Raw genomic sequence first — 13,481 nt, 5'->3', positions numbered from 1 at the left:
TCAAGAGTTCTACTGTGTCCTGCCCACCACACTCATCTTTTCATTTCTAACCATCCATTTGGGTATATTTATCTTCATCATTGCAGTCCCTTAACATCAGATAATGCTTTCAAATATATTTTGGTTGCAGTGGATTCATGCACCAGGTTCCTCTGGGTTTGACTACAATGCTCTGCTGATATTCTTACTGTTATAAACGATTTGCATGTCTTTGTACGGACTTGGGCCTGTGGTACCTACCATTCAGACCAAGGTCTGGCTTTTGCATCTAAGGCTTACCATGATTCGATGAAGTCCATGGGCGTGCAGGTGCATTTCTCGTCTCCATATCGGCCTGAGGGCAATTCTGTTGTGGAGCGGTTGAACTGTGACTTAAAGCAGTCTTTAACAGCAAGGGTATTAGGTTCAGGTTGTGACTGGTTAACTCACCTTTATGGGGTTCAACATGCTCTTAATAATCTCCTTTGAAGATCTCTGGGTTGGCAGACTCCATGCAAAATGCTCCTTGGCGTTAAGATGTTTGCGCCAGACCTTGACGGTCTAGACGTAGTGGCAGCTGCCACAACCTTTGATGTAGATAACCACTGTGCAATGATACAGGATCTACAAAACAATCGTGATGCGCTGGGAAAACCCATTTGCCCTCACCAACGGATGCAGCTGTCCTGATTCCTGTTTCTGGCTGGCAACCGAAAGTTGGTGATCTGGTTCGGGAGAAAGTAGTGAACAAGAAAGAATTTGGTCCCACATACCGTTCTCTGTTCCCAGTCCTTGGTGTTAAGGGAACCTGAACTGTGATTTTACCTCCACTATGAGGATCCAAAGACAATCGCTTTATTTCATATGAACATGTCAAGTTGCACCATATGGCCGATACTCAATAATATGCCTACAAACATCCCATGTTGGGACGTTTAATTATTTCATATAAACTCTGTTTGTTCTGATTTCCCCGGCTGCCAGTAGAGGAGACAGAGTTTTCATTGACCAGTTATAGGTTTTACCTTCTACATATTCAACCATGGACATTACTTATGCTTACCCACCTGTTGAACCCCCAGTGGCACAAGCAGATTCAAATTCTAATCCGGAACAGCCTATTTTGTTTCAACTGAGTTACAGTGGGTATTATATCGATCAAGATAATTTTTCATCGGACAGCTCTTCATTGGCTTCAGTTATTTTACCGCCACCTGCATGGATTTGTTTTTTCATCGCTTGGTTAAAACGTACTTATCTGGTCTCCCCATGGACTTATATCTGGATCGTTTTTTCAATGGTGTTCCTCTTCAATCCCAATTGCTGATGGCATTGTGTGGGATAAAGTTCCATTTGATGTATATGATCCTACAGAGACCCTGCAGATACCATATGTTTTCCGTGTTTTTTCGGGTGTTGTTGTTACACCTGGGTTACATTTAGAAGATTGGAATATTAATACTGTGAATTCTTTGTTTTCTGATTTGCAATATTACACTGTCTTTGATACAGAAGATTTATATCTGAATTTAGCTAATGATGCCGATTTATTTTGTTACCAACATTATGGGCATCACTTTCTCCATAGAACCAGCGGACAGCGTCCACCTTTAATTATACACACTGGGAACATTGACCTACTCCATCTTAGGGAAGTTCTAACATACAAAAATGGAAGTATATATATTTCACTGGTTACAACCTTTCCAACCCGGCCTCTTAATATTTCAAATTGAATATAACAACATCAAGCAAATACATGCTTACCCAAAGTAAGTTGGTTGATTTCTCCTCCTTCATTGCCAATTTAGACCTGAATGGTTATGATTATTGTAGGGAGAATGTTGAATGGAAATCTGTATGGGGTACGAAATTCTGGCAAATGCAGGGTACTGAGTCCTTGCACCGTGCTTGTCTGATACCAACTCAGATAATATTCCTCAATCAAATGGTCCAGCAAACTACTTTTTGGGGATTGGCTACAGTTATAAATTTGAATAATCCGACTATTCCGTCCCTTGCCCTTTATGAGAGATGGCAGACATATACCAACTACACTGCAGCTCAATTAAATTGTATGATAGCAAATGGTACCTTTAATTCTTTTGTGATGAATCCACAAGTGTGGGTATTATGGCCAACAGACACAAATGCTTATCATTCTCTCTTTATGAATACTACCAGTGGATTTACACTACATAGAGCAGACCCACGCTACCCATATCCACCAACTCCAATACGGTTATGACTTATTCAGTTAGTAAATTGTGTCAACAATAGTTGGAACATTCCACACTGTCTTCTGTAAAACAACATCTTTCCCTTTTATCGGGAGGGATAGATCTTTCTGACTTCCTACTAGGCCCAAAGTCCCCTCGTGCTAAACATTTTGTTTATACTGCCTATAATTAATTTTGGAAATTGTCACAAATGCAAGCTGCTGTACGGTACGTCAAATTGATCAAGGTTATTTAGATAAAGTTCTTGCCGTTGTCAATTACAGTATTAACACATTATTATCTCGTATATATACTTTAGATAACATTGCATCTTATGTTGTTGATATTGTTCAAAATAAAATGTCTACTTTGTATCATGGTCTGAATCAACTAAGACTCGTTATGCAATTTGGGTTGACACTGCAGACACTTAAAAACGGGAGGGTACCATAGGATTACCTGGATGCATCTGCATTGTTTTTACCCTTTAATTTGATGAGCAAACAAATATTAATGGCCATGAAAGACGCTATATACACTATGCTACATATGGCAAAACGTGAACAATTACCGTTCACTGTGGCAGAGGCAGATTCAGCAGCATGGTTAATACACAGGGATATTTCATTACCCATCTTGCTGTTTCAATTTTCGGCTTGTATGGACCATTATCCAGTGGGTAGATATGAACTGCTTGGGAGTGTAAATAGTTCTCTGTGGCCTTCCATTCCAACTTTGAAAACAGTTAAGCAGACTCAAAGCACTATTATTTCAACAAGAAGTGCCTCTCACGTCAGCATGTGAGACCTTGGCATTGCAGGTGGAAAGAATGTCAAGTGAAAATAAATTTGTTGTTAAACACGAATCTCACCCTTCATTTTGGGGAATGAATACATCAAATTTCAAATGCCTCTGATACAGCAGGCCATGCCCATTTTTTTTAACTTGTGAGATCCGGCCTCTTTTCAAACTATTTTTGGAGTAATCCCTGCCTTTAGTCATTCTATTTTTTCCAGCGTATTTGGTGGGTTCTCTCTACTGCTCCTCCTGGTTTGTGGTGTTCTTGTTCTGCTACTACTGTTCTGAAATAACTGCTCGATCTGTTGTTCTGCCAGGCCAGGAACAGCTGCGGTTGCACTGTGATTGGATGCAACAGCTCTTTGGTTTGATGCCACTGGAAGCTCTAGACTATGATTTTTGGCTAACTTTCCGTTGTGTTTATTTCACCTGTGTACAACCTGTTTTTTACTACAACCAGTGCGCCTTTCAGTGGGTCATGGATGTCTGCCTGGCTACCACGTCACATGCTGCCCTGGATATTGAACTGTTGATGGGTCCGTTGATGTCCCATAAACAGGACTGTACCTTGGGTATGCAGCTTGTGTACAATCCATCACTGGGCCCACAGCCGAAATGAGTCCCTGTGCCCGTGTGCCGTGCTTCCTGGATCTGAGTTTCATTAAAGTCATCTCAGGTTCAGCAGGAATGCTCCTAAGGACAACTAGATGTGAGTAGCATGTCTTTTCATTTGAATTGTTTAATTGGATGACAATACTTTACAATATGGAAGGTTCAGAGACCTTGTTAGAGCACATCGCATTCCATTTGGCGACCTATATATTGGGCCCTGAAGATATGCTGTCATTTGTATATTTTGTCCTTGCCTTTTCCTTTCTCTCTTTTAGGCACTCGAAAGACATGCTTTGATTCTGTTTACATCTGACTTCTGTAACTGCTTAGTGCTACCGACTTGACCAGAGGGAGGGTGTCATGTGTCCCATATGGGGATTGTCATCTTCCCTATGTTCGCATGAGCACGTTGCTGACTGTATGCTACTTTGCACACGGTACTGCACACATCTATTTTGCTTGTGCCGCACTGAAACTTTCACATAGAACATGCTGTTTTTACAGTTTGCGTATTCCTAGGATTGAATCTGAACATTGTGAACAAGGTCGAACAACAATGCCACTTGTTATTCTGTTCTGGTCAGGTCCTACCCCTAGACAAAACAGGCAGATGCAGCTGTTGTTTGGAACACAGACTTTGGTCATATGAGGGTACACGGATAGGTAACATAGACTTGGAGAGGGAGATTTCCAGGGAGAAGAGCGTGACTGCACCTGTGATGTAGATATACCATCTATAGACTAAGGTACAGGGTCTACTGATAACACTCAGAGATCTTCTAATATATAATCATCTTGCTTCTATACAAGGGGAGGGAGATTAGGCTACTCTGTTGTATATCATGACAGCTCCTTTTCTGATTTACAGACTACTTGCTATGCTGACTGTATTTGTATTAGGCATTTTTCTACTGGTTGTGCCAGTATACTGCATACTAGAGCACGTTAGTTAAAATAAACATTTTAAACTTGTTCATGTCTCTGTCAGATCTTATTATGAACGAGTACAAGAGCTTAAGCAAAATAGTGTTTCTTGCAACCACGATTCCTGAGAGAGTAGGGAGTGTTGTGTTCTGGGGTGGAATGTATGATGGTACAACACGGTACATAACACCGCAGTACCATCACAACGCAGCTTTTACAACGCCAGTCGTTACCACGACTTGCGCTGTAGGGTGCTGGACTTAGGAATAGTATGATTTACTATTCCAACTCCAGCCTATGTACAGTAGGGAAGGTGTTGGAATAGTAAATCACACTATTCCGTAGTCTAGAGCGCCCTCCAGAGCAAGTCGTGGTAACGACTTGCATTCTAAAATCCGCATTGTAATGGTACTGCAGTGTTATGATCGCGTCGTAATGGTTGTTTCCCTCTGGGGTGTCTAATCACTTGGTCGTCTGTGAGTGAGTAGGAGGGCAAGTGACATACTATAGTTAGTCGGTCCAGGGCTCATGGGTACTAAGGTGGTAGGATAACTCAGTTCCTGTCTACTAAGGTTCCATAATCCCAAGCATAGTTCTGTGATTTCGCAGAATCCCTGCAACACAGCTTTATGGAATTTTTCGAGTTGAAATAAGAAAGCATGGCTCCCTGCTGATCTTTCAGAAAAAAAAATGCAAACAACATCTAACCTACGAATGCTCTCTTCTTTTCTGCATTGTATGTTGATCCTCTCTTTTGATCTCTACTTTTTCCCCTCTTCTCTCTCCCCTTTCCTTAACCCCTTACACATTTTGATTGTTTCTCAATTAAATTGTTTGGTCATTTATCCTGACTCCATACCTCAACCCATCTACTCCAAGTGAGAGGAGACTCAATGTGGCACATAAATCAACGAGGATTGTGGTGGAGCTACCTCCACAAAAGTGGAGGTGCACGGCAGTACCGCCCTCTGATCTGCTGCAAGATAATAGCAACATGTGTCATGCTACATAACCTAGCCACACAGAAGGGAACACCAGTGGAACTCACTGAATCAGAGGATGATAATGAGGAATGTCCACAGCCACTGCACCGCGCAGCAGGTGTCGCAGCAGCGCCAGATGGGAGACACAGACGGGATAAAATCACACGTAACTATTTCTGAGTAAGTAATGAGACAAAGCGAGAAATTGCAAATGTGCAATGGTATTATTGACCTTACATCAGGCAATAGGAATTCACACCGCTGCACCATATTGGCTCCTCAGTGCCTCAACAATCCCAGCATGGCATACATACAGCGCATGCTCATTAACATACGTCATATTGTGGACACATAGGTTACCTCAGCCATCCCCCAAAGTCAGGTGAAGCATGGCTTCATTTCTTGCACCCACGCACAGCACTACACTGCTCCCCCTGCACACTGCCCTCGCCAGAGGACTGTCCTGCTGCTGCACCATGCCTTGCACTGCGCCTCCTTGACTCAGGTATTGGTGGAGTGATGCTGCTGCGGCTTGTCACCTCCTCACTTTCACCACTATCCCCAGACAGCAATGTGTGTTGTCTGGAGCTCTTCCAAAGCAGTGGTGACAGTAACCAGACCCCTAGCCACATCACAGCTGCATTGGGCCATCTCCAACTGCATGGAGACTGAGTGTCTAATAAGGACAGAGGTGGCATTGCATAGCCTTTTCACTGCCTTAATATACCCTTCCAGGTGCTGTTTCTCTCTGCGCCTTGTCCCACGTTCCATGTCCATTCTGCCGCACAACAGCCTTATAGCATCGGCCATGTACCGCATGCCCTCTGCAACGGTGGTATTTAGAGCATTTATGCCCTCCGTCATGTCCCTCATATGTCTGTTCATGTGCACTATCTGGCGTTGCCTTGAGCACATGGTTTTGCCTTGCAGTCGCTGCAACTTCAACATGCTTCCCTCCAGGCCTGCAAATACACTGGTATCTTCTCCCTGTGTAACTGGACTGTGTGCCCTTGGTCTGTGTCATCGTGCAATTGTGTTGCAATGCTCCATGGGTGATTGTGTCCCAGGAGTCTGTCCTGCCTCTTCCGGCATATCCTGTTGGGCTCCCGTGGTCTCCTGCTCGGAACCCTCCATCTCCTGAAGGCTACCCACTGTATAGCTCCTGCGTACCAGTGGTGGTGGTGGTGTGACATCTGCAGGTGTCAGGGCCTCATCATCCTGAGTGTTGTGTTCCCTGAGTGCCTCTTCTGTCTCCCTCTCAGCAGTCTGGGGCGCAGGTTCGCTTGTGGATACAGATTGTCAATTTACTGACTTGCCTGGCGGCACTTGCGCTCCATTAAATTACATGTTTGCCATTGAAACAGACAGTCCCCAGCTTGCTTATTTACTGATGTGGGTCACATGCACTTGGGATCATTGGAATAACTGGTATGCTATGTTTTAATTAGGACTACATCTACCAAGATGCATTGCTGGTTGTTTCAAATCATGGACTCGAGTGGGATTCATACTTGCTAATTGGGGAATGGGGAGGTGGAGGGCATAGTATGCTGTGCATGCTTCTAACCTTGTCTAGTGTTTTCTCTGGCTGAGCTGTCCGCGTCTCAGATGCCAACGACGCTCTCCGGCTGGAGGGTGGACGCCACCATTTCCTCCAGGACTGTTGGTACTGGTGCAGAGGATGTTCAGACACCTGTCTGATTGACTTGCTTGAACCTGTCTGCCACCCTCTCCTTGGCCCGTTTGCGGAGGTCATACCAGCGCTTCTTCAGTTCGTCAATGGAGCGCTGGGTGACCCCAATGGCATTCATTTTTTACTGTATTACAAGTAATATCTTCCTTTTCTGTGATTCCGGAACATGCAATGAGTTCTTGCCAAACAACTGGTCATGGTCCTTTACCGCCTCCTCAATTAGGACCTTCAACTCCTTCTCAGAGTACTTGTGTTTCCTCTTCCTCTCTGTCTGCTCCTTTCCCTTCTTCTGTGTCTCCATGCTCATTTTTGGTGTCTGCTTGGGTATTACTGTGCAGCTCCTGGGTTTGTGCTCCTGCTCCCTGCCTCTCCCACAGTTCCAGGCTCAGTGAAACAGCATGTGTCAGGCCACTTCCTGGTTGTGAGGTCATCAGACTGCTCCAGATTGGCAGATTCGCGAATTCGCGATTTCGCAAATACCGATTCGGTAATGCGGATTCGATATTTTTTTGCGATTATTACTGAATCGCTAACTTTTAGCAAATTTTTATCTACATCTGATTTTGCGAGTTCTTAAGAGCGATTCAGTAAAAATCGCTATTAAGAACTCACAATTTGCTTTTAACCTACATATGGCCCTTAGTTTTTTGAGTAAAAGATAAATCACTGCTTTTCACTCAAAATGTAAACACACATTGGCAACTACCACGTTGAGCAGAAACTTCGGAAACTTTGTAAAACTCTTATAAAGTTGTGTGAGGGCGCTCCTAACAACTTTAGGCGACCAACTCTGGCAGGTAGCACGTCAAGGGGGCCAGTAAGGATGAGTTGAAGAGTTACATTGTCACCAAAGCAGTCTTACGTCCAGTTCCAGGCTCTATGGAGGAACCACCATAGACATCAATGGAGTGGTACTGATGCAAGGGACACCGGGTGCTGAAGATGCTGAAGGATGTGGAGGATTCTGTGCAGTCAATGTGGGGCTTCCTGAGGCTACTCATCGGTCCACAGTCGTGGTGGGGCAACTTTGGCGACTGTGGTCGATGTCCCTGGAAGTATGCGTGATTACAGCAAGAGCCGATTTACCACGGGACTACTGGTCTTCGGTCACAGCAACACCAGCGATTCCATTTGGCGAAGGATAGTGTCCTTCTTGTGTGACTAGACTGCACTCTGATGACTCTCCACAATACAGCAGATTCGGGTGCAACTTCTGAGCATCAATCAATCAGTAGATTTGTGCTTCTTGTCATCTGTTAGGGTATCCAGGCACTGGCAAGGTCAAGTCGATTAACCAAATAGTTAGGTCTTCAGGGATTTTACGAAAATCTGGAAGAGATTGGGAGGTCCCGAGATGAAAGGGCAGCTCGTTCCATGTCTTCACTGCTAGGTAGAAGGGAGCATCCTCTGCATCTGCTACATCAGATGCGGGGGTGAGGGTTTGAGAAAGGGAAGAGGAGCGGAGGTGTCTGGTGGGCTGAAGGAAGATCAGGCGGTGGTTCAAGTAGACAAATTCGCAGTTGTGTAGAGCCTTGTATGCATGGGCCAGGAGCTTCAACTGGCATCTTTTCTACAAAGGGACCAAGTGGAGTTCCCTGACATAGGGGGTAATGTGGGTTCATCGATGGAGATCCGGGACGAGTATGCCTGCAGCATTCTGTATGATCTGTAGTTGACTGAGGAGTTAAGCTGTGATCCCTGTGTAGTGAGCGTTGCTGTAGTCCAGTCAGATGGGGATGAGGCCCTGCGTGATGGTGAGCCTTGAGCTTTGGGGTAGCCATTTGAATGAAGCATGCGGAGGATGAAGAGGCAGCTTGTTGTCCAGAATGATGCCTAGTTTCCTAGAGTGGTCAGTGGGGGCAGGAGTAGGGCCAAGATCTGAGGGCTACCAGGATTCTTCCCATGGGGAGCTTTTGTTTCCAAAGATCAATACCTCTGTCTTGTCCTTGTTGAGCTCCAGGCAGTTGTCCTTCATCCAGTTAACAATGTCTGTCATGCAGTTGTGGAAGTTGGTCTTGGCAGTGTCTTCGGAGAGGGAGAGGATGAGTTGTGTGTTGTCAGTGTAGGATATGATGTTGAGTCCATGGGTTTTGACCATGAAGGCCAGAGGTGTCATATAAGTGTTGAAGAGGGTGGGGCTGAGCGAGGACCCTTGGGGTACTCCCCAGATGATTTCCTTGGGAACGAAGATGAAGGGGATTAGACAGATTGTTTATGTTCTTCCGGTCAGGAAAGAGGCATTCCATCTGAGAGCAGCTCCTTGGATGTCTATGTTGTGCAGCCTTGTGATGAGTGAGTGATGGGAGACCCTACCGAAGGCTGCAAGAGGTTTAGGAGAATCAGAGCTGCAGTCTCTCCTTGGTCGCGTAGGGCCCAGATGTCATCGATAGCCGCTATCGTGGCTATCTCGGTGCTGTGGTTGCTCTGGAATCCAGATTGGGAGGAGTTGAGCATGAGGTTCCCTTCCAGATGTGAGGAGAGTTGGTGGTGGATGGCTTCTTCTAATACTTTGACCAGGAGGAGGGAGATTGATTGTTAGTTGTTGAGTTTGCTGGGGTTTGCCAATGGTTTTTTCAGTAGGGCATTAACTTCTGTATGTTTCTAGCCCTCGGGGAAGGTGGCCATGGAAATTGAGGTGTTAAACAAGGTGGTGAGTATGTGTTTGATTCTGGGTTCACCTCGGTTGAAGATCTAGTATGGGCATGGATCAGTTGGGGCTCCTGAGTAAACCGAGTTCATGATGGAGGCAGTGTCCAGTGGGGTGAGCTGGTTCTGTTCGGTTAGTCGGATGTCTGGTGGTTGTTGTGTTGCTTAAAGAAGTCGATGGCCTTGGGCTGGGGTTTGAAGTTTCTGTAGATGTTGGCGATCTTGTTGTGGAAGAAGTTTCCAAGGTTACCGCAGAGTTCCTGTGAGGGAGTAATGTTGCATGTTGCAGCCTAGTGGTTGTAGAATTCTTTGATGGTGTTGAAGAGTTCTTTGCTGTTATTGGAGCTTGATTTGACGTATGAGGTTATGGCCTTTTTCTTTGATTCTCTCAACTGTCTGAGGTATAGATTGCCAGATGTCTTGAAGGCGATCTAATCGGTCGTGTCCTTGCTGGTGCACCATTTGCTTTTAAGCTGTTTACAGTGGTGTTTAGTGGTTCTGAGGTCTTTAGTTTACCAGCTAGCCTGCTTGGTGGACCTTCTGTGAGTGTTGTTGCAGATGGGAGCGATACCGTAAGTGCAGTTGGTAATACAATGGTTGAAGTTTCTAACATTTTGGTCTAGGTTGTTGGAGGAGATGGGGTGGGTGGTGTTAAGAGCATTGATCCGAGTGTCTTTTTACAACTTTGCCCCACCTGCATAGGGGGCATTTGGCAGACTGGGGGTGGAGATCCATGAGCTGATTATGTGGAAGTTGACAATGGAGTGGTTGGTCCAGGTGAGTTCCGTGGTGCAGCTGTACCTGATGTGATCGCTGGAGATAAAGATAGAGTCTTGCCTGTGGCTTACGGTGTGTGTGGGGTTGTGGACAAGTTGGGTGGGTCTGATGTTATTCATGCTGTCGAGGAGGTTGGTAGTGTTGATGTCATTGTGGTCGTCAAGTTTACGATGAGGTGGCTGAGCAAAATGTCTTTGATGGGGTCTATGGCGAGGGGGACGATTAAGTCGGCAATGAAGTTGCAGTAGAATATACGTGCTCCTGGAGGACAGTAGGCGAGGGTGCCCCTGATGGAGGTTTTGAAGTTCGTTTGAACTCAGAAGTTGAGGTGTTCCATGGCTGTGATGATGTCGTCATTTGTGGTGGGGAATTGGATGGATTCCTTGCTCATGATGGCGATCCCTCCGCCATGCTTGTTGATGCGGTCACAGTGGGTAATCTTGTATCCTTTGGGTATTGCCGTGGTGATGTTGGGCGCAGATGTGGGGTTGAACCAGATTTCAGTGAAGAAGAGGACATCGGATGTGAGGGTGGAGGTGAAGTCCCAAATCTCAATGGTGTGTTTGTATAGTGAATGTGTACTGAGAAGGGGGTATATGAGTTGGTGTTTTTGTTCAGGTGAAGTCTGAGGTGTGTTTGAGGTGGGGCTGGTTGGTGGACTTTTGTGTGTGCTGTGTCCAGGTTCTGAGCTGGGATGGGGCAGTGAGCTAAATAACGGTGATGGATCAAGCCCTGATCTTTGGACTGGGTAAGAGTGGTCTGCTTAATTCAGACACTCTGTTCATCGCCACCCCCTTTTCTGAATCGTTTTTGGCCACTATAGGTGTGGCAGGGTATACTCAGACATGAGTCCCTTGCTCACTGCTCCATCAGGATTCAAGCAAGCCGGGCCGACGAAGGCTGAAATGCCAGAAACCGGTCCCCGGAAGCTTGTCTCCTTTCTGGTGAAGAATTGGTTTGGTAGTTTGGTCTGCCCTGTTCCCATGATGCACTGGGCCAGGGACAGACTAATTTGCATATAGCCAGGTTCTGAGCTGGGATGGGGCAGTGAGCTAAATAACGGTGATGGATCAAGCCCTGATCTTTGGACTGGGTAAGAGTGGTCTGCTTAATTCAGACACTCTGTTCATCACCACCCCCTTTTCTGAATCGTTTTTGGCCACTATAGGTGTGGCAGGGTATACTCAGACATGAGTCCCTTGCTCACTGCTCCATCAGGATTCAAGCAAGCCGGGCCGACGACGGCTGAAATGCCAGAAAACGGTCCCCGGAAGCTTGTCTCCTTTCTGGTGAAGAATTGGCTTGGTAGTTTGGTCTGCCCTGTTCCCATGATGCACTGGGCCAGGGACAGACTAATTTGCATATAGCCAGGTTCTGAGCTGGGATGGGGCAGTGAGCTAAATAACGGTGATGGATCAAGCCCTGATCTTTGGACTGGGTAAGAGTGGTCTGCTTAATTCAGACACTCTGTTCATCACCACCCCCTTTTCTGAATCGTGGCAGATGAAGTGGCAGTGTATGCAGGTGAAAAGTCCTACTGTGGAGCGTGGGTCAGTGCAGTGTTTGCTGCAGTGTACGGGGTCAAGGGTGTAAAGTTTGGCAATGTTGTATCTGCGGGGAGGGAGGATCAGGGGTCGTGGTGCTGGGTGCTGGCTGTGGTCCAAGCACAGACAGGCACTGACATGCTTGTCTTTGGCATGCTTTTGGCGCACCAGTGGCATGCCCACTGCGCTGTCGAGCTGCATTAAGTTGGTCCTGAGGTAGGTGGGGCTTCTGTTGGCAGGAAGAACAGTGAGCAGGAAAACCCAGGTTGGAAAACACTGGCAGCGGTGGTGTCATTTAGTCAAATGGCAACAACTGGATCAAGCTGGAACAAGCAGAAACTAAAGGCAACAGGCAAGTAGCAGGCTAGGTGCCCTAGTGCCTACTCTCCATCGGGACTCGGTCTCCCAAGCTGCACGCCAGCAGTCAGTGACTATCAAGCGATTGTGGTTACTGAATAGCCAAGGCAGGCTTCTTCAGCTTTTGTGGCCCTGGAGCGGTAACAGGATATCAGCCAACTAATCTTGGAGTTCACCTCTTTTGTCTTGGCTCAGGGGTTGACTTTTCCCCAAACAGGACACTGCAGACACAGTCTTCTCTTTACTAGCCTAGGACCAGAAGGTGCAGTCCTTATTATGGGGCAGTGTCTCTTTGCCAAGTCCAAGGAACAGGAGGGCAGTCCTTCTTCAGTCATCTCTCCAGTACAGAATATGATCTAAGGTCTGAGTGCCAGGGGGGCATATTTATGCTCAGGGGGATGCTGAGGTTACTATCCAATGGGCTACCAGGTCCCCTCCCATCTGATCATGACTTCCAGCAATGTGTGGCAACTAGCTATCACAGGATGTAACATTCTGCCCGCTCCCAAGATGGCAGAACCCCTCATTCGGTGTGTGGAGCTTTGTAGCCAAGCCTAGAGTTGGGGCTACCTGAGAGCTATACACCCATGAGAAAACTGATTTGGCTGCTGCTTTCCCTGCTCTGTCCCTAAGGCCAACCTATCTACCTGAACAGAAAAACAGCCCCTCTTGTCTGTGTATCCACCATTGGCCCTTCCAAAAACTTGCCTTTTGGGACCGCACCCTGTGCAGCTACCTGCCAGGGAGACACAACTCCTCATCCAACAGCAGGCCACTATTGTTTCCTTTTGTTGAGTCATTTACACTTCTCCCCAGGAGAGCATAAGACTGTTTTGTAGCCAGCATCTGCGAATGGGCACAGGAAAACGTGGGCAACAGTGTGGCAACTTTGTAAAAGTTGCATATACTCAAAAGTCACATTCATTTAGACTTGAGCATCAAGTCGGGC

The sequence above is a fragment of the Lissotriton helveticus genome, chromosome 1_1 (assembly GCF_964261635.1).
Source record: "Lissotriton helveticus chromosome 1_1, aLisHel1.1, whole genome shotgun sequence".
Lineage (NCBI taxonomy): Eukaryota > Metazoa > Chordata > Amphibia > Caudata > Salamandridae > Lissotriton > Lissotriton helveticus.
Note: the sequence above shows the minus strand (reverse complement) of the source record.